At 40.0% G+C, this 21,189-nt stretch overlaps 2 long non-coding RNA genes across 3 annotated transcripts; both read right to left on the reverse strand.

Moving 5' to 3' along the window:
* Positions 1–307: 307 nt before the first annotated feature.
* LOC106030653 (uncharacterized) lies at positions 308–11,326 on the reverse strand. Its single transcript, XR_010829742.1, has 3 exons — positions 10,767–11,326; positions 9,783–9,987; positions 308–1,080 (listed from the first exon to the last, which is right to left on the reverse strand). It is a non-coding gene; the product is annotated as an uncharacterized lncRNA (long non-coding RNA).
* A 1,255-nt stretch (positions 11,327–12,581) lies between these two features.
* LOC136790204 (uncharacterized) lies at positions 12,582–15,100 on the reverse strand. 2 transcript variants are annotated; one of them, XR_010829743.1, is made up of 3 exons: positions 14,857–15,100; positions 13,664–13,945; positions 12,582–13,061 (listed from the first exon to the last, which is right to left on the reverse strand). It is a non-coding gene; the product is annotated as an uncharacterized lncRNA (long non-coding RNA). The 2 variants fall into 2 exon arrangements; XR_010829745.1 differs by lacking the exon at positions 14,857–15,100 and adding an exon at positions 14,696–14,789.
* Positions 15,101–21,189: the final 6,089 nt, after the last annotated feature.

Genomic DNA, 21,189 nt, shown 5'->3' on the forward strand with positions numbered 1-21,189 from the left:
GTTAAATCATGGAATTACATAGCAGTGAAGAAAGAGTAATTTCTAATGCGTAGTAGAAAATGTAGAAAAACAATCCTGAGTAGATCCCAGGGTGGAGCAGAAGAAATCTTCATTGTTAACATCAAATTCCTTCCAGAAAGGACTTTGGATCACCCAATGCAAAATTCCCCAAGACTGAGGTTATCTGAAGTTGAGAACTCAGAGGTGCAATGGGAAGGTCCAAAAAGTGTGCATAACACTTTTAACTGTGATATTGTTGGCACGTTTTATGTGATAGTAATATTTTCTTTCTTTTTCTGTAATAGTTAAATCTGGGCTGAAAACAACTGTTTAATTAGACTGTTTCAATTAGACTTGCAATAAATTCTTGTCTTTTAAAATAAGGTGTATTCATTTAACCTACAGAAACAGCCCAAGTTTAAGAGCAACAAGCTGATGAGAATTTAGGCAACTTGACATGTAGTCGGTGTACAATAAGAACAAACAATTAGTGTCAGACAGATTCAGACTTCAAATCTATGATGACTCTACATACCTGGAAACCCATCAAAAAGGTCGCTTTCTGATATTCTAAATTACTTACCAAATTCTGTTTCCATTTCTCCACAGTATATATGACATGAATTTTGTCTGGCCCTACTTGTTAAATAGTTAGCATTATGTAAAAAATAATGCTTACAAAACAAATGCAAAAAACAAACCCTACTGTAAGGTAAAGACACAAGAGAAGGCCGGAATTCTTCCACATTGCATGCTTGTCTTGTTCTTTCGTATTTATCATTTCAATTCAGTCCTACTTTGTGACAAATTCTAGAACTATTGAAGTGTTCAGACAGTGTAATGGATGTATTTATTCCTACTTCCTTCTATGCATTCTTCTTTAGTCTATTCTTTCACACACTGTTTGCAGTTTCAATCAGAAAAACTGAATGATTGGGAAACAGATTATCAGTATAGAGACTTTTTCTCTTTAATTGCTCCATGATGTTACAATTTAAAGGCAATGGATCCCTTCTATCTGGAGAGCAAGGCCAATAGCCCGCTGGAGTTACATGTGTAGGACAAAGAAGTACTTACACCCTGGAAAAAAAAAAAAAAAAAAAAAAAGCTTAATTGGTGGTCACCAAAGTGTTCATCTTTATGATAGCAATAAAGCCAACTGATTCTCTCTTCCCAAAACTGAGTTGCACTGAGCTACTCAAAATTAATTAATTTTATTGTCCCTAAATCAAGCCAACATCCCAAAAGTCAATTATATGTTTATTGAAAGGTCTCCAGTGAAACCCATTTAAAGGTACAGACTACCATTAAAATATTAGATAGCAGGTTCAAGCACAATGAGCAACCCAAACAAATGTTGCAAATCCTGGGGATGTCTAACAGCTGAATTAACACCTTGCGGTTAAACCAGTTGGAGGGGATAAGCCCATTTGGATTTAGTGAGGCACTATTCAGGCAAAATAGCGTGTTAGCCCAGAGATGAATATCCTTTTAGCAGAAGCAGACAAACTGAAAACTAGTGCATTTCACAACCTAAGTTCTTAATTACCATGTTTCAGTTTAGACTACTAAAGGCTTTGAAGTTCAGTGGCTGTCTGTGAACATACCTATTCATCCCATCCCCCCAAGGGTAGACACATTTTAAACTAAAGCATTGTAATACAGTATGAAATAATTTAACCAAAATGAACCCAGGCATGGTAGTATCATGACTACTAAGAATGCTTTTTCTATTTACATTTCAAAACAACAACAAAAAAATCATTTACAATGCCAGAGAACAATGGCTTACAAAGTTAACCATTCTAGAGAATATATATGTATATTTTTTTACAGTTGTATGAAAAACACACAGTATGATAAATCAGCAATGATGATAAACTTCAGTGTTTTACACTAATTATTTCTTTTTCTATTTTTCATTTGGTAAACTCCAATGGTATTGAAAATGCAGAATTGATCTCTCCTGGGCAGGCAAGTAATTGATACAGGCAGATTGGTAGCTTACAGCAGTCAATGCTTCTTTCATCACTTAGTCATGGCTGTGGTAGGAATACATTGTTACTTGTTTTCCACCTTACATTTATTCAGAAACATTGCAGTGATACTGCAGGGTATTTGTGGCAGCTTGGGAAATGTCAATGCAAAGTATGAGATTTTTTGTTGATTTCATGAAATTGTTAGATCAATGAATCGTATATTCACTACTTGCTGACACACCTGAAGTAGTGTCAGTACTAATTAATACCACTATCAATCTTTGCCTGAAAATGCTGCCATATTTCTTTGCTCAAGGACTAGGGCTAGGGATAGATAACAGACATATATACCTGGTGGCTTTTGAAATGGAGTAACGTGGAACTGCAGTGTGCAATTCTAGTAACTAAATGTCTTTTTCAGGTTATAACTTCTGTTTAGAGACTAAAGAGTAATAGGATTGTTCTGTAATTAGAGATATTTAATCAATTCCATACAGGTTTTGGAAGCAGAATATATTTCTTGACGTGAGGGAGAGGTCCAGATGTTTCTAACATTCCGCATCTGATGTGTTACAAATTGCATATAAGAAGGTTACCCTAAAAGGAAGTTACCTCAGTGCATAATAATTCTTAAATACATTACAAGAAAAAAAAAACACAACATATTTCATGACATATTGAGAGTACCTTCTGAAAAATTTGTTAGAGCTGTCTGAATGTGTAACAGATGAGAGAAAATGAAGCAAGATATCAAATCACTTTCATGTCAGAACTAGAAAGGCTCCTAACTGAGAACTGATTTGTTAGAGTTCTTGTCTTTTGTATTTCTTAATGTCCTTATAAATCTTATAATTAAGAAAAAATAAATAAATTTCCTAAACCAAAATACAGGAAACTTTCCTCCCCATGGGCCAATCGGTCTTCCCTATGGGAAAGAATTTAAAGCAGTGTTTGAGAGCCATGTCTTGAGGGGTTAATGAGATGCCTGCATGTCTGGTTTGATAAAGACTTAGAAATTAGCAGTTTTCATTTTCTGAAAATGTTTCAAAATATAGTGTAGTTTTAGGTTGTTTTCTTCAGTTAATCTTTTACACAAGTTACCATTTTTTTAATGCAATATCCTCTTATTAGATTGGCTGAACCTTGATCATGGTCTCTAAAAAGTAGGGAATTCTGATTAATTTTCTGTTTTAATTAATTATTTAATTAATTAATTAGTCAGTCTGCTTTTGGGCTTCTCATCCTCCTAGTCTCTGAACACAATAGTTTTCTTTGACGTTTTTCTTGTATTTTCCAAAAAAGAAAAAAGAAGAAAACTCAGGGTATCAAACTATTCAGTACATTATTTTGAAGCTTAATAAAGAAACCAAAATCTACTGAGGGGTCATTCTAGCTGTAATAGTTTTTTTTTTTCTGTTTTTTTTTTTCTCTGAGTTAGAAACATTTCTCTCTTTTCCTTTAACTTTGATCCTTTTATTTTAGACTGTATAAATAGTTTGCCTTGAAATAGAGTTCAAACACATCTTCTGTATACGCAAATGCTTTACAAAAGTAAAAGTTGTATGCCTGTTTGATGGGAGAGAGAATCTCAAAAACAAATGAGAATTGCATCAAATCAATTCTCATCTACAGAGAGCAATAGTAGTATTGTGTGTTATCACAGAATCATAGAATCATAGAATGGTTGTCATGGTTGGAAAAGACCTCAAAGATAATCTAGTTCCAACCCCCCTACCATGGACAGGGACGCCACCCACTAAATCAGGTTGCTCAGGGCCTCATTTAACCTGGTCTTGAACACCTCCAGGGATGGGGCATCCACAACCTCTCTGGACAACCTCTTCCAGTGCTTCACCACCCTCTGAATGAAAAATTTCCTCCTAACCTCTAATCTAAATCTTCCCTCTTTTATTTTAAAATCATTCCCACTCATCCTGTCATTATCCGATTGAACAAAGAGTTGCTCCCCATCTTTTTTATAATCACAGAATCATAGAATCATAGAAACAGAGAATATCCTGAGTTGGAAGGGACCCATAAGGATCATCAAGTCCAAGTCCTGGCACCACACAGGTCTACACAAAAATTCAGACCATATGACTAAGAGCACAGTCCAAATGCTTCTTAAACTGCGACAGGCTTGGTGCCATGACTACTTCCCTGGGGAGCCTGTTCCAGTGTGTGACAACCCTCTCAGTGAATAACCTCTTCCTGATATCCAGCCTGAACCTCCCTTGTTGCAGCTTGACACCATTGCCTCGGGTCCTATCACTGGTCACTAAAGAGAACAGATCGGTGCTTGCCCCACCACTCCCCCTTGTGAGGAAGCTGTAGACCATGATGAGGTCTCCCCTCAGACTCCTCTTTCCCAGGGTGAACAGGCCAAGTGACCTCAACCGCTCCTCATACGTTTTCCCCTCTAGGCCCTTCACCATCTTTGTAGCCCTCCTCTGGACACTCTCCAACAGTTTCACATCCTTTTTGTACTGTGGTGCGCAGAACTGCACACAGTACTAAAGGTGAGTACTTGAGGTAAGTCCCCTTCAAGTACTGAAAGGTTGCAATGAGGTCCCCCTGGAGCTTTTTCTTCTGTAGTCTGAACAGCCTCATCTCCCTCAGCCTTTCTATGTAGGAGAGGAGTTCCAGCCCCTTGATCGTCTTTGTGGCTCTCCTTTGGATTCACTCTAACAGATCAACATCCTTCTTGTCCTGGGGGCCACAGACCTGGACGCAGTACTTCAAGTGGGGCCTCAAAAGGGCAGAGTAGAGTGGGGCAATCACCTCCCTTGACTTGCTGGCTACTGCTCTTTTGTTGTAGCCCAAGAATTGTGGGCTGCAGTTGATGCAGTGTTGGTACATAAATCAGCATTGTAAGTTTTGAAGATGCCAATAAAAATAAGCATAGAAGAAGTTCTAATGGAACTGAGACTTTTAAATTAAATCCAGGGATCTATTTCCTGTTGGTTAAAATCAGCAAAGACATCTCTTGTACCTCCATCTTTTACCTGGTCTACTGGGAGAATAAATAAATGAGGGATAATCAGAAAAAAGAAAGAACAAACAAACAAACAAACAAAAACAGTGTTCTCATATTCTGGGTTTTTGATGTCCCTTCCGTGTTCTACACAGGTGTTAGCCTGGTCTTCCACTAACTTCACTATTTGCAAAAGAAAGGATGTCATAGTTGCTGTTGCATGTATTTTGGTGGCCCCCTTCTCATTACATTTCTGCCAAATTACCAATTCCACGTCAAATTCTGTTTTCTCGGTCAATATTTAGGGTGAAAAAATATTAATAACATGCCCCAAATACATGGAAATATAAATTTATGCTTTAAAAATGAACAAATAATTGCATATTTCTCCATTCACGGCTTTTGAAGCTTTACTGAATATACTGTCATAGTGCCATCCTTTGATTTAGATTCCGGGATTAATTTTGTTAGAAAGGTTTTAGTACGAAGATATATTTTTACTTTTTTATTACTAAAAAATATGTAGGGAAAGGGTAAAATGGGTAATAACTAGACATGCATGAGAATCATTTTTGTTTCTGACCTTTATGCAAAGAGCACATTAGTGATGTGGTGCACCAGAGGTGTTCTCTATGGTTTAAATTTTCCTTGCATCTGTACTTTGAGTTTTGCAGCTGCTACCTGAATGTAAAAATGGTGCTCTTGTGGACCCAAGGTTGAAGTCACACACAAAAACACCTGTATGCAAAGTCCTCTGAGAATTATCTTTCTATGCCTGTACAGAGAAAACCAAGGACCAGCAATAGGTGTTAAGCTCCTTTGCAGAAAATGTGGTACGTGGACTTGTCCTGAAACCATGAGAGGTTGTCAAAGGTCAACCTTGGCTGGCTGCCAGGTGCCCACTAAGCTGCTCGCTCACTCCACACACAGAACAGGATGGGAGGGGGGGATGGGGGTAGGGACACAGTGAAAAAAACTTGTGGGTTGAGATAAGGACAGGGAGATCACTCAACAATTATTGTCACAGGCAAAATGGACTCAGTATAGGGAGATTAATATAATTTATTACCTATTACTAACGAGCTAGAGCAGTAAGAAACTATAAAAGCAAACTAAAAACACCTTCCCCCCATATATCACAGAATCACAGAATTGTAGGGATTGGAAGGGACCTCGAAAGATCAAAAGAACCTGCCAAAGCAGGTTCCTTAGAGCAGGCTGACCAGGTAGGCATCCAGACAGGCCTTGAATATCTCCAGAGAGGGAGACTCCACAACCTCCCTGGGCAGCCTGCTCCAGTGCTCGTCACCCTTACTGTGAAGAAGTTCCACCTTCAGGGTTGGAACCAGAAACCAACCCTGCAGCCCCCATGCTGCCAAGCCCTTGCCACATAAACCCAATGCAGAAATACAGGTAAACTAAAAACACCTTGTCCCCACCACCCTTCTCAAGCCTTCTCTCCCCAGCTGGCACAGGGGGATGGGGAATGGAAGTCACAGTCCATTCATAATGCTAAATCTCTGCAGTCTCTTCGCCGACTCCAGCATAAAGTACATCCCGAGGGATAGTCTTTCATGAACTAACTTAATATGGACTTTGTACAAGATGCATTTCTTCAAGAACTGGTCAAGCATAGGCCTATATAATGTCTTAAAGTCCTTTAAGCGCCAGACTGCTCCAATGTAGGTCCCATATGGGTCACAAGCCCTGCCAGTTAATCTGCTCCAGCAAGAGATCATCTCTGAGGTGTTCTGTAGTGCCTGTTGGAAACCTGCTTCTGCATGGGCATTCAACAAGCTGGAGCTTCCTTCAGGCCATGTGCAGCTGCTTCAGCATGGGGTTTTCCAAGGGCTACAGCATGCATATTGTCTCTGAAGAGGTACTTGCAGGGGAGCAACCTGCGTAAACATGGTCTGTTACATGAGCTGCAGGGGAATCTGCCCGGCACTAGAAGCCCCTCTTCCTATTCCGTCTTTAAAGACCTGGGATTTTGTACCATTTTCAAAATTCCTTACTGATCTCCAAGAGCTGTTGCATAGCATATTTTATGTTACATGAAATAAATTATCAGGAAGGCACAACAAGTATCACTTATTGGCTCAGAATTGGCCAACTCTATCTCAAAACCCTAATTCTAATCCTAGAGAAGGCTCGGGTCTAAAAACACCCAACCTGTAGCTGCCATGAAAAAGTGTTGGCAAATGATAGATTTTGGTGAACTTCAACCATGTTTTAAAAGACTCCTTGAAACCGCAGTCACATAGGGGGCTCTGTGATTCCTCTCTCTGTAAACCCAAACCTTAGACCTAGACAGCACCCAGGTCCAACACCTGCCCCACCTAGGGCTCCCATGAAACAGTCAGTGCTTGCAACAGAAGTCTTTTGGTAGACCTCAACTTCCTTTGTCAGCCCTTTCACAACCCTACTCACAAGTGGAGTCTGTGCTTTCTCCAACGCTAACCCTAACCTTAGACAGTGCCGAGGTCCAATGCACACCCCACCTAGGGCTCCCACAGAAAAGTGCTCAAAACAGCAGCTTTTCAATAGATTCCTTTGGCATCTTTATGAGCATTTTGACCTCAACTTGCTTTGGCAGCCAGTCGGAAAACCCCGTGTCACAAGGGCTCTGCTCTTTCTCTCTCTCTAAACTGCAACACTAGCAATAGACAGTGCCCAAGTCAAATACTGACCACACCTAGGGATCCCATTAAAATTGCCAACAACTGAAAGTATTTTGTAGACTTGAAGTTTTGTATTGTTTGTTGTTCTGTTTTGTTTCCAGCTCCTTTGCAATCCCAGTCATCCAGTGTATTCTGTAATTTCACGCTCCTTAAATCCTAAATTTTACCTTAACCCTAACCCTAGATACTTATCAGTTCCAGGAACTCTGCCTGCTAGTGTTGGTTTAGACACTGATATTTAAGAACATATAATAGCATATCATATTCACATTTTTATTTACATCTCTTGGATGTGAGGCTTATACAAGTTTTTTATTACTAAGTCTTCATACTAAGATGTGTTCCAGAGTATAAACGGAAGCCATGCTTTTATTATGGAAAAAGTATTTTTATAAGCAGTTTTCTTAATGGAATTATTAATAAAGTTAAATAATAGAGCAGAAATTGTTTACTTTAGGATGACTAGAATATTAAAGGTTATCTCTAGTTTTTAGGGAAGAACATACTGAGTGAAATAGAGATTTATCACAGTAATCCAGAACTGATGAATATGGGATTATCCATCAGAATAGATCTTTACCAATTTTTGATGAGTGATAATTACCACACTTCTGTTTTGCTTTTTTTTTAAATTATTTTTAGTGTAAATTTGTCTGCTTTTCCTTTAACTTTACACTGCTGTTCTTTGAAGAGTGCCTCTATTTTTTCATGACTAGCCCCAAAAGTCAGTTCAAATTTAAAGAACAAGAGTTGTGACTGTTCTCTGCTTTTAGTTCCTTATTGTTTCTGTTCAACCATAGGTTCATTCACATCTAATAGCCTTTCTATAGTTCTGTGCTTGCAATCACATGCTAAAAGCAGGTCCACAGGTAGCTAGAGATTTTCCTCTTCCCTATTTCAAGCAGTATTGTCATTCTGGGTCCTAGTTTCACTCATGTTTTAGACTATTTCTGCATCTGTACCTGCTATAATGCATAATGTTTCTTTTACTTTATTTTTATTTATTTTTTATTTATTTTTTTAAAAATCCTTCTTTTTATTCTTAGTTTTGTACTGTGTGTCCTGATTTTCCAGGGCCTAGTTTTCTATCTGTAGTTTTTGTGTATTTTTTTTTTTTTTCATTTAAAGCTTTAACAAATTATGATTCCAATACCCCAGCTGGGCTGGAGTTTGTTCCTGCTGCTTAATGGGATTCTAGTTGTTTGCCCATACCAACTCGCAGTCTTGATGTTGAATTGATTCTCTCCTTTGTAATCACATCCATTATGTGATTTTTGGTTCTTTTCCTGGCTGACTGGATAGAACTGACCAATTATATATGACTTACTAAATCACTGAATGTCGAAAGCTATGTCTAGACTAAATTTCCAAATGCCACAATGCAATAGGGTTAGATTTAGCATGTGGTTGTTGTGAGAACCCAATACACACCTTGGATGCAATTTTGAGGCATTATTCCAGGTTAGATCTGGGCTAGTCATGTGAACTGAATGAACGCTCATTAGCAGTTAACGTGCAGAAGGCTTATCTATCATTTAATTTAGTGTCATCCAAAAATAGTATCATTTATGTGTTTTCAGGTGGCTCTGCAATGTGAACTAAAACACAGGAAGTGTATATGTTCAGAAAATACCTGCCTAAATAAACCTCTAATCAGAAAAAAAATGCTAATGTGTGTACACACTGAGTTCCTTTGTTTGTCCCCAGGAGCTGTTTTTTTTTTTTTTTTTTTTTTTTTTTTTTCTGGTGGTGGTGGTTTTTTGTTTGTTCATTTGTTTGTTTGTTTTTAAATCATATCTCTTTTCATTTGAATTATAGATTTACTGAATAATTTAGAAAGGAAGAGATTTTTGAATCCAGTCAGATCCCTCAATCTCTCCTCATGCTCTCTGCTCCATACCCCCTGACAGTCGTGGCAGCTGCACTCTCACACTCACACTGCTGCACTCACTCCAGTTTGTCACTGCCTTTTTTTTTTTTTTTTTGTAATGTGGAGCCCAAGACAGGCACTGTATTAAAGTTGTTTCACACATCCTACTTGGAGAAGAATAAACATTCCCCTCCAGCCTTATTAGTACAGCCCAGTATGTGTTTATCACTCATTGCTGCAAAGGTGTGCTTTGCTGTTGGCATGTATTGCAAATTTACCTCTTCGCATGAAGTGCCTATGAGACATGATCTTTTCCAGATGCTAGATACCTGTACCTCTTGTGTTTCTTCAGATTGCTTCTGACTGTGTTGGAGTTGAGTATTCTGTCCTTGGTTCTTCAACAGGGCCAGATCCCCTTCTGTGACTGGCAGTATTTCCATGCTACCACCGATTCCAGTTGTGCCAACCACATTGGGCCCAGGGCTGTGAAAACAAAGACCCGGTGTATTTACTTTTTGATCACAGTGAAAAGCATGATGGGGTGGTCAAATGCGTGTTAAGTTCTTCATGCCTTAATTTATTGAAACTCCACGGTTGGGGCCAAGGAGTACTCTGTTGTTTTGTTCATTAAAGCCACACAATCTGCAGCAGGAAGTAAAATAGAAATTCAAAACAAGAATTCTCAAGACGGTAATCACTGTTTATAGATGGCAAAGTAAAATCAAAACTACACAGACTACTGACACTAATAAAAATTCAAAAAAAAATCTCTCTCATTTACTCACTCATTTTTTTCTCTCCCCAGTTCCCTGTGCCCTCTTCCTCTCCCCAAAGACTTCTTGTTCTTTCATGGGAGGTCTTATTCATGATTTCAGTCTCTGAGTGTATGTGGAATATTGGGATGGATCTGTTAGGAAAAATTCCTACATCCATCAGACAATTTACACATCAGACAAAAGTTGCCTAGCTCCATGTATAACTGTTGTGGTTTAAACTGGCCGGCAGCTAAGCACCACACAGCCGTTCTCTCACCCTCCCCCTCCTTCTCTGGGATGGGGGAGAGAAATAGGAAAATGAAGCCTGTGGGTTGAGACAGAGACAGTTTATTAAGACAGGGAAGGGGAGGGGAGGGGAGGGGAGGGGAGGGGAGGGGAGGGGAGGGGAGGGGAGGGGAGGGGAGGGGAGGGGAGGGGAGGGAGATAATAGTATTACTAATAACACAAAAATACATGAAACAAGTGATGCACAATGCAATTGCTCACCACCCGCTGACCGATGCCCAGCCTATCCCCGAGCAGCCGGCCCCCCACCCCGGCCAGCCACCCCTATCCATTGTTTAGCATGACGTCAGATGGTATGGAATACCCCTTTGGCCAGTTTGGGTCAGCTGTCCTGGGTCTGTCCCCTCCCAGCTCCTGCGGCACCCCTAGCCTGCCTGCTGGCAGGACAGAGCGAGGAGCTGAAAAGTCCTTGGCTTAGTCTAAGCACTGCTCTGCAACAACTAAAACATCAGTGTGTTATCAACACTCTTTTCATCCTAATCCAAAAGATAGCACCCTACCAGCTATGAGGAGGAAAATTAACTCTATCCCAGCTGAAACCAGGGCAGCTGTTTTCTGGCAGGTCATGGGAAGAAGATTGTCTGGCTTGGGGGAGCTTATGTACACAGGGCTTTTAGGTTGCAGCCAAAGTGCTCCTCTAGATCTGGAAGTTTGAAGATAGTTGCAGTCTCCAAGCTCAAAGCCAACCACATATCAGTCTGGTGCAACTGATTTTTGTGTTCCTTGCACTAGCCGTTCCTTCACCTCCTCTTCAGATACAAGGACACGCGTCTCTTTCAAGCTCCTTTATTAGTAAAGAAGCCAGGATAGATTAAAGCCTCTTTCTTCAAGTCAGTAAGATACCTGTCTTCGGTTTCAGTGAGAATTCAGGCCCTAGCAACTGAAATTCCTTCTAGATAGTGTTTCTTCTGTATAGGATAATTTCATTTCCCTTTTGAAGACTTACAAGGATGTAGTAACAACAGCAAAGGCATGAAACAGTACCTGAGGCATAGGCTACTTTTCAGCCTGCAGCAGGCTATAGGTATGCTATTATCATTTCAGATAAATATGATCTACGTAATGTGAAGGGTTCCGGCATGCTTACAATCTGCCAAGGGCCAGAAAATGGGACCTTCATTTCTTCCCTATGAAGAAAGGCTGAGAGACCTGGGACTGTTCAGCCTGCAGAAAAGAAGACTGAGAGGGGACCTCAACCATGTTTATAAATACCTGAGGTGTGGGAGACAGAGGGATTTGGCCAACCTCTTTTCAGTGGTTTGTGGGGACAGGACAAGGGGTGACAGCCACAAAATGGAGCACAGGAAGTTCCGCACCAACCTGCGAAAGAACTTCTCCGCGGTGAGGGTGATGGAGCACTGGAAAAGGCTGCCCAGGGAGGTTGTGGAGTCTCCTTCTCTGGAGATATTCAAGGCCCATCTAGACACCTACCTGGGCAGCCTGCTCTAAGGAAACTGCTTTGGCAGGGACATTGGACCCGATGATCTTTCGAGGTCCCTTTTAACCCCTACAATTCTGTGATTCATTTTAAGACTGTATGGAAAAGAACACAAGAACAACAACAACAGAGAAGGAACTTTTCCTTCGCCTAAATTTTATTATTATTTAGCAACTCCTTCAGGTGTCCACAAGGAATGTTGCCCCCCCCCCCCCAAAAAAAAATAAGAACAAAGACAGCGTGGAGAGAGGTATAATTTCAGTTCACACCAGAAGACATTCTTCTCACTGAAGTACAGTTAAGCCCCACAAAGTGCCAAAAAACCTGCCAAAAAGTAATGTATTTACAAGTTAATTTTTACATGTTGGAATTATTTACTTGTCTGATCTTGCATTCAGGGCTTGATCTATCTGGAGGGGAACATGTAATGGCGTGCAAGGTTGTTTGGTTGCTTGACTGACAACACAAATTAAAAATTTTGAACTGTTTGTGTAGAAGCAAAATACAGAAGAGTACACTATCCCCCAGGGAAACGTAGAAAACTACCTGTTGCTTCTCCGGTTTAAAAAGTTTTCCCTTAACAGATGTAAGCATCTGTTAAAGTGTAAGAAAAGGTGTAATCAGCTATTTGAGTACAATTCTTATGTATACGTGAATGTTTTCCTCTCCAATTTCCAACTTGGAGCACAACATTTTTCATCATACTCTTAGATCAGGATTCTAATTCTAACACTGGTTGCTAGTGCACATTTCCAGAGAAGAGAGAAGCACACCAGTCCTCATTGCTTTGAACGGGATAGAGATAAGAAACAAATGTAAACGAAGAGGATAAACCTGTATGAAGTTTTCAAATAATTGTCATTGTCCAAAAGCTTTAAATTGGTTGAATCCTTGAAAGTTAATTAAGGCAAACTCAGGTTGCATCACTGAATTTGATGGAGTAAGATAGACTTGCACCTTTGCAGAGCCTCAGTCACCATTTAAATTGGCACTGCCTCTAACCTCGCAAGAATGAGAAGTATAAAGATGTCCTTTTCTCTTGTCAGCTACTGGCAGAGCTAGAGGGAAAAAGAAAAATTGCTAAAATTAAAAAGACATTTCAATGAATATGTAATCTTTAGTCGTAAGACAAGAAATGAAAGGAAAGAGAAAAGAGTAAAAGGTACTTGCATGGCCTTAAATAACTTGGTAACAGACAACAACCACAATCTGCAATGATTTATAAGTGCCATACTCCATTCACCCTTGAGACAGACTAATGGGATTCCCACATTAGGTAAGGGGAGCGCAATCCCTCTAAAATGGCAGAGTCTGGGCTACACGACTGAGAACTGAAAAACTTGAGACTAGGCAGCACTGAACTCAACGAAGGAAGGAGGATAAGTCTCTCTGGATGTTCAAGTAACAGAACGGAAACTCAGATTTTAGCCCTAAGCAACTATTTTCCGAGGCAGGCTGGAGCTGACTCCTTTAAGCAGGGGACAATTTCAGAACCCTCAAAGGTAAAGAAATGGTAGAGTGCTCATCTGAATAATCCTCCTAGCAAAAAAAGTCTGGGGACCAGAGCTCTGGGGACCAGGTTCCGCCCACCTGAAGTTGGAGTTGGAAGTTTCTCATAGAATTCCTTTCCCCCAATTTTTTTTTCTTGCCACTCACATACCCCTGCCTCAAGTGTCGAGTTTGATTTTCCGTCCTGTTTTCTCATATGTTCTCCGTGGTCACTCACGTCGGTATGGTGAGTGTAGGTACGAGTGTGTGTAGGTTCCACAGGGTACAACCACAGGTTGACACAGGCTGTGTATGCGCTCTCTTGTCTTCCTTGCACAGAAGTGGGCTTACCCCCAATTGCTGAGATATTGCTTTGTACAGGTGAGGAGGAAGGTTAGTTCTCTTTATGTTGGTCGGGCTCTTCAGAATGTTTCTGCACAACCGAGATGCAGGCCTGTAGGAAAGAGTAAAGACTGTCTTCGTACTGCCAGACCTGTTTAGCCACTTCATCCATTGCAGGTTCCTCATGGTCTCATGGTCTTTCCAGTGGAGGTGCGCCCTGCTCTAGGTACCTGCCCATATCCTCCCACTCTCCTTGCCACGCATAACTATCCTGCATCAGCACCGATCTCTGGATGACACTGAAGTATTTGTTTAACCTTAAACAAACCTCAAGTGCATTCAGGAGACATACTGATAAGAACACGCTGCTCTGAGCATTCCAAGTATAGTCAAAGTTTTGGAAAGCTACCGTAACTCATCTGGAGGAGAAGAAAGGGAGAGTGAACACGTGGGAAAACGCATCTTCCCCTGACCCTACCTCAGAAGCTATTAACAATTACACCTTTCACGCTTTTTCTTCAGGGAGCCAGTCTATGGAGGGGTCGGGGGAGATGGCCAACAATAACTTCTTTTAAAGAAAGAAGTTATCTCCTTGAAACTATAACTTCTAGTAATTTAAAGGCTTTTGACTAGCATATTGTGAAAACAGCATTTCTTTTATGAACAGCACATTCTCACAATTGCCACTTAGCAAAAGTAATGATAATGCCACCAGTATCTACCAGTATCAGTAGTACCAGTATCTACCCAAATCTGTTTCTACTTATCACAAGGCAAAATTTGAATTCACAGTAAGGCACCTTTTTCACACAGCTTGTTGTTCAAACACAGACTTAAGAACATTCTTCGAAGCCAGGCTTACCTGTATGCACTTAAGCTTCTGTGGTTTGTTTTTTTTTTTTGTTTCTCCTGCTAGGAAGGAAGCTTCAAATCCATGCAAGTAATTTCACTGAAAACAGACAAGGTGAAGGAAGTACTCAAACTCCTCGACATTAAACAACTGTAGAACCCAGGAACACTTACCTGCCAGCTTCTGAACTTGAGTCACCTCCTAACTACTTCACAGTGAAGTTGAAGTAGTACCACCAGGGTTTTACTGTCCTGAGAAGGCACCACCAACGTAACTAGCTCATAGAGTCTCTAAAACTATTTCACAGAGACGGTAAAAAACATGAAGAAAAAGCAGCCTACTAGGGAACACTGAGTCCATTTCACTCTGGTAGAAAAGCACCCCAGATAACCTGAGCCTCAAACTCCCCTGGGGAGGCAATTCCCCCCAAGTCCTCATGCTTCCTATATAGCAAAGGTCAAATGATCCACACCTGGCAGATTTTACCTAACAAGTGTGGAGCCAAGAGACCTTGTGGAATAGCCTCATCTACCTGGCTTCAATGTTTTAAGGTCAATTGCTCCTTATCACTGATAGAAGTAACCTGACAAGAGGCTTAGTGGTTAGAATTGACCTAATGAATTAGCTGCAAAAGGTGCATAAGGGTCATATTTCTGTGAGTCATTCTGTGAGGAAAATTAGTACAGAGCCTGTTAAAAAAATTAATACATAAAAATAAAGAAATAAATAAAAGAAAAAATAAAATGACCTTAAGGGAAAAATTGCTATCATAGATCTTCATCTGTCTAATCATGACAGATAAAGAATATAGCAATCAGAATTACTTTTCTTGACATTAAAGTTTTTTAAATTTGCTTTTCTGAGATCTCTTCTTTATGCAGGACTTTTCAAAATCTAGCCCCATGACCTCTGACTATAGTATTTACTTTGGCTGCATATAAACTCTCACGTGTAAATGGCAGGATCCAGATCCTCACTCACTATTCAGGTCAAGGACTGGGCTGAAAGTTTTGGCTTTAAGTTGGTTACGTGACTACATTGCTGTTGTGGTTTAACTCGGCAGGCAGCTAAGCACCACAGAGCCGTTTGCTCACCCTCCCCCCTCCCTCTCTGGGATGGGGAGAGAAATAGGAAAACAAAGCCTGTGGGTTGAGACAGAGACAGTTTATTAAGACGGGAAAAAATACTAATGCTAATGATAATAGTACTACTACTACTACTGTGTACGAAACAAGTGATGCACAATGCAATTGCTCACCACCCGCTGACCGATGCCCAGCCTATTGCTGAGCAGACGGCCCCCCCATCCCAGCTAGCCACCCCTATCTATTGTTTAGCATGACGTCAGATGGTATGGAATACCCCTTTGGCCAGTTCGGGTCAGCTGTCCTGGGTCTGTCCCCTCCCAGCTCCTGCTGCACCCCTAGCCTGCCCGCTGGCAGGACAGAGCGAGGAGCTGAAAAGTCCTTGGCTTAGTGTAAGCACTGCTCTGCAACAACTAAATCATCAGTGTTATCAACACTCTTCTCATCCTAATCCAAAACATAGCACCCTACCAGCTACGAGGAGGAAAAGTAACTCTATCCTTGCTGAAACTAGGACAATAGTAAGACAATTTTCAGTTCTTAAACACTGAATTATAATAAATTTCTATCAAAGGTTAAATGCATGTATAATTTCAGATCACTCGATTGGGTTTATGTGGCAAGGTTATGATAGCGGGAGTCTGCTGGAGCGGCTTCTGTGACAAGAATCCAGAAGCTGCCCCATGTGTGATAAGGGCCAGTTTCAGCTGGCCCCAAGGGAACCTGCCCCTGCCCAGTGCTGAGCTAGTAAGTGATGTTGTTTGCACCTCTGTAAGAGCAGATTTATGAAAGGGAAACAAATTGCTGTGCAACAGCAGCTTGGAGAGTGCAGAGTGAGAACCAGCCCTGCATACCCCAAGATCTTTGAAGAAGGATGGGAGGGCAGGGTTCCAGAGCCAAAGTTCCCCTGTGGCCTGTGGAGAGGCCCCTGGTGAAGCAGGGTGTCCCCCTGCAGCCCATTGTTTCCACAGCAGAGTAGATGTCCATGCTGCAGCCTGTGGTGGAGCCCCTGGTGAAGCAGGTGGGTCTGGCCTGAAGGATGTTGCAGCCTGTGGAGATCTTGCAGGAGCAGGCCCCAGGCTGGAGCTGCAGCCCATGTAGAAAAGCCCATGGAGTTGCTGCCCACAGGGGACCCATGCTGGAGCAGTTTGCTCCTGACAGAAGGACCCTGTGGTATGAACCCATATTTGGAGCAGTTCTTGAAGAGCTGCTGCCTGTGGGAAGCCCCTTCAGGATCAGCTCAGGAAGGACAGTGTCCCGTGGGTGGGACCCCTCATGGAGCAGGGGCAGAGAGTGACCATGAAGGATCGGCAGAAGCGGAGCGTTAGGGACTGACTGCAGCCCCCATTCTCCTGTTCCTCCATGCTGCTCAGGGTGAGAAGGTGAAAGAGGGTGTACGGGGGGAAGATGTTTTTAATTTGTTTTCTTTGTTTCTTACTTCTCTAGCTTGTTAGTAATAGGCAATTAATTTATTTAATCTCCCTACACTGAGTCTGTTTTGCCTGTCACGATAATTGCTGGGCGATTTCCCTGTCCTTATCTCAACCCTTGAGCCCTTTCCATCATATTTTCTCCCCCTTTCCCTTAGAGGAGGGGGAGTGAGAGAGTGATTGTGGTGGAGCTTGGCTGTCCACCTGAGTAAAACCACCACAATCACCTGACAGATTACTCTTTATTAAAGGAAAGAACTACTGGCACATTGCATCTTTTTTCCTAATGCCTGAGAGCATTTTGTAACATCCACTACTGGACAACAAACATTAACATATCTTTTGGACCCTGTCTGTTTAAATTTGCTTGTGAACTGTGTTTATCTTTTCACAATTTTACAGCTATGTTATAGAGCGAAAGCAAATCCATTCAGTCTTCTAAATTCCAATATAGAGATTGGAGATTTGAGAAAGTGTATTGCAATTATGATTGCTAGCATTTTTACTAATTGTACTAAAAAGTTTCAGCTTCCAAGCCTTTAAAAGAATTATATAACTAATTATATGAATATAAGCCTGGTTTTTTAATTCTAATTAATAGTTGTCTAGATCGTTGTCATTTTATAATGACACATTATAAAATAGTGTTTATAACTCTGAGAAGATTTATCAGGTTAAAGGGGTGAAGCAAGATAGATATATACTTTTATTATTATTTATTTATTTTTTAGTGCATTATAAGCTGGGATTTTTCAAGGCTATGAAAGGAGATTTTTATGTTGCTCATAACAGAGCACAGACACCAGAGTTAATAGTATTGTGCGCAGTTCTGGTACTGGGGCAATACAGCCACATCATGCTTACTCTATGCTTAGGCTAATTAGCTCTGTGGAGAAGTAAAGCCCATTCCTTTTTTTTTTTTTGATGCCATACTGCTGTAATGCAACTATGCAGATTTTAAGATTGATGGTTCAATATACTGCTCAATGCATAGCTATTGTGTTGTATCATGTGGCCATGTCAGCTTTCTGTAACACGACCTTTTATCAAGTCAAAAAAAAAAAAAAAAAAAAAGTGGCAGAGAGCACATTCTGTTCAAAGACACCATCCCCAGGACTGCAGGCACTTCTGAAAACCTCAGAATTTCTTACTCCAATGATACCTGTTCGCAGTAATTAATCCAAATATATTCCCAGTGAGACTAAGATGTTTGCATCCAATATTTAGGCATTGATGAAATCTGCGCAACACTGCTCAGTTGTTACCTAACCCTTAATTTGCCCATGAGCAATTTTTCCAGGTACCTGATGCTATTGATTTTGCTCAGAGTCCTAAATCTTGCTTAGCTCAGCTTTCTGTACCTGTAGGGTTTTTAGAAGACAGCTCTCTGTGAATTACATGAAGAGTCTAAACTCTGATGATTTTCAAAAAAGTAGCAGGAAACCAAGGTCTCTTTGCGGTTTTAGCTGTTGGAATTTCTGAGACACAGAAAAAGATGTTTTATTTTGTTTGATTGTTTGGTTTCCATTTCCTATATCTCAAGGAGCTGTTACATTGTTTATACTTGTGACATATCATCATCAGAGAACTTATATGATTAAACTATTGTTTATGTAAATGTATAGTGCTGTTTATAAGTACAAATAACATTGCCACAATAATCAGGGATCAGTGTTTTCACATTAATGTCCCAATAGCTTCTTCATTTGCTTAGTGTCGACTGACTGTATTAGTTAATACTCATCTTTTTCAGTCAGTTATTTGTAAGTTCCACCTATCTTGGTCTCCTGATGGTGTTTGCACTTTAATTTGTTCTAATTTGGCATGACATGTAACTGTAAGTCAATCTTAATCATAGGGAAAGGATCATCTAATTTGAATGGATGGATAAAATGGTTTAAAAGTAATCTACTCTATATGTTTCTACTATTTCAGAGGTTATAAAATCAACATTTTGAAAAATAATTCCTTCTTCTATGGCCAGATTTTGAATACAATCCACAACGTTTGGGTAGCTTGTGGTTTAGACATGTTTTCAGGCAGATTGGTTTTTAAAAAACATTGCAAAACAGAAGTCTTCTCCAGTATTTCATGCTGGCCATCTGCTCCCATGCCTCTGCTTTTTGTTTTTTTTTCCTTTGTTTTTAATACCCAGTTTGTAAGGTCCCCTGTGTCCCTTGAATTTTCTAGAATGTCTTTGTATGAATTTTTCCTTGCACTGTTACAACTTAAGTGACATTTTAAAAGTATTTCAATTTTTAATATAATAATACTAATTAATAATAATTATTCAGAAACACATGCAAACATAATCCAAATCCTTTTTCAAAAATTATATTTTCTTTGATTGTTATATTGCTTGAGAGAAAAAGGCTGAGTTATTTTTGCTGTTTTTTTGTTGTTTTTTTTTTTGGGGGGGGGGGAGTATTTTTTGGCATTTTTCACCTTTTTTTCAGCACTCTGGCATGTTACATTTGACCAAGGAAAGCAACCATCTAAAATAAGTTTCTATCACTTAAAATTAACAGTAACTGGAAGAACAAAGCTGTCATTCCTCATTTTTTTCATACTACAGTTTTGTAATAAAACTTTAGTCTGAATGGATGTAACCTAATTGTTATACTTTTAGTTTTTAACGTATGAAATCTTTTAAACTAAGATAGTGAATTTGTAATAGTATGTCAATAAATTTTATTATCTTTTGCAGTTTAATGAAATCTATTGATTTTTTCCTTGTTTGAAATTTTATAAAGAAATTAAAATTAAGGACTAATAATATAATCAGATGTGATGGAAGTATTACTTTGTGATGAATATGAGAAATAGGTCATGATTTTTACAGCTCTTAGTTCAAATCTGAAACACTAATGAACTGAAATATAAATCCAAAAGCTTCTGTTCTTTTTAAACCAATGTACTGTCCAATGTCACAGTACTTAGAATGTCACAGTACTGGCCAGATGAATCCCTATTAAGCAAAGATTTTTCTAGTCCAGTCGTACTTAGGTAATTAGAAACTTCTATTGGTTTTCATGACACTAGGCCAGTGAGCCATGAGATGTTATACTTACTATTTCCTAATTTAATTCTGAGAATTGATCAACAAGATGCTAAGACTAATTTAGGATTTCTGAACCTGAACTGTTCTTGTATAGATTCTAAAATGTGTAAGTCAAAGCTGGCAAAATGTTATGCTCAGAAGAGAAATCCCTTGCTGGGATAGTATTTCAATTTTTCCTATATAAAACTCATTTCTCTGCCACTGTTTGCCTGCCTGGCTGTTACTCTCATGGCTGCTCTTTTCTGTAAAATGGAAATACTGATACTTTGTAAAATTAGTACATCCTGACAAAAGGCACTGCTTCTGATCTTTATGGTACATCTCTCCACTCATGTTAAGTTTACTCGGGGTGCCTGTCAAGAGCATGCTGAATGTGAATCAGCAGTGTGAAACCTGGCAGCCAAGAGTATAAACTGGGGTATGTATTATACACAGCATAGGCAGCCAATCAAAAGAGGTAATTTTCCCCCTATATTTATCATTGGTGAGGTCTCATCTTAAGTATTTTTGTACAGTTCTGGGCTTCACAATATAAAGAGGATGTTAAGGTCCTTGAAAGCATCCAGAAGAGAGCACAAAGCTGGTAAAGGGTCTGGAAGGCATATCCTATGAGGAGAGACTGAGGAAACTTCCTGAGGAGAGGACAAGGAAAGGGAGATGCTGGTCTCTTCTCTGTGGTAACCAATGACAGGACACGTGGGAAAGACTCAAAGCTGCACCAGGGGAGGGGGAGATTCAGACTGGATATTAGGAAAAAATTCTTCACCGAGAGAGTGGTCAAACACTGGAACAAGCTTCCTAGTGATGTGGTTGATGCCCTATGCCTGACGGTGTTCATAGGCATTTGGACAATGCCCTCAATAATATTCTTTAGTTAGTTGGACTAGATGATCTCTGAAGGTCCCTTCCAACTGTTCTGTTCTGTTCTGT

This window comes from Anser cygnoides, chromosome 2 (genome assembly GCF_040182565.1).
Source record: "Anser cygnoides isolate HZ-2024a breed goose chromosome 2, Taihu_goose_T2T_genome, whole genome shotgun sequence".
Classification (NCBI taxonomy): Eukaryota; Metazoa; Chordata; class Aves; order Anseriformes; family Anatidae; genus Anser; species Anser cygnoides.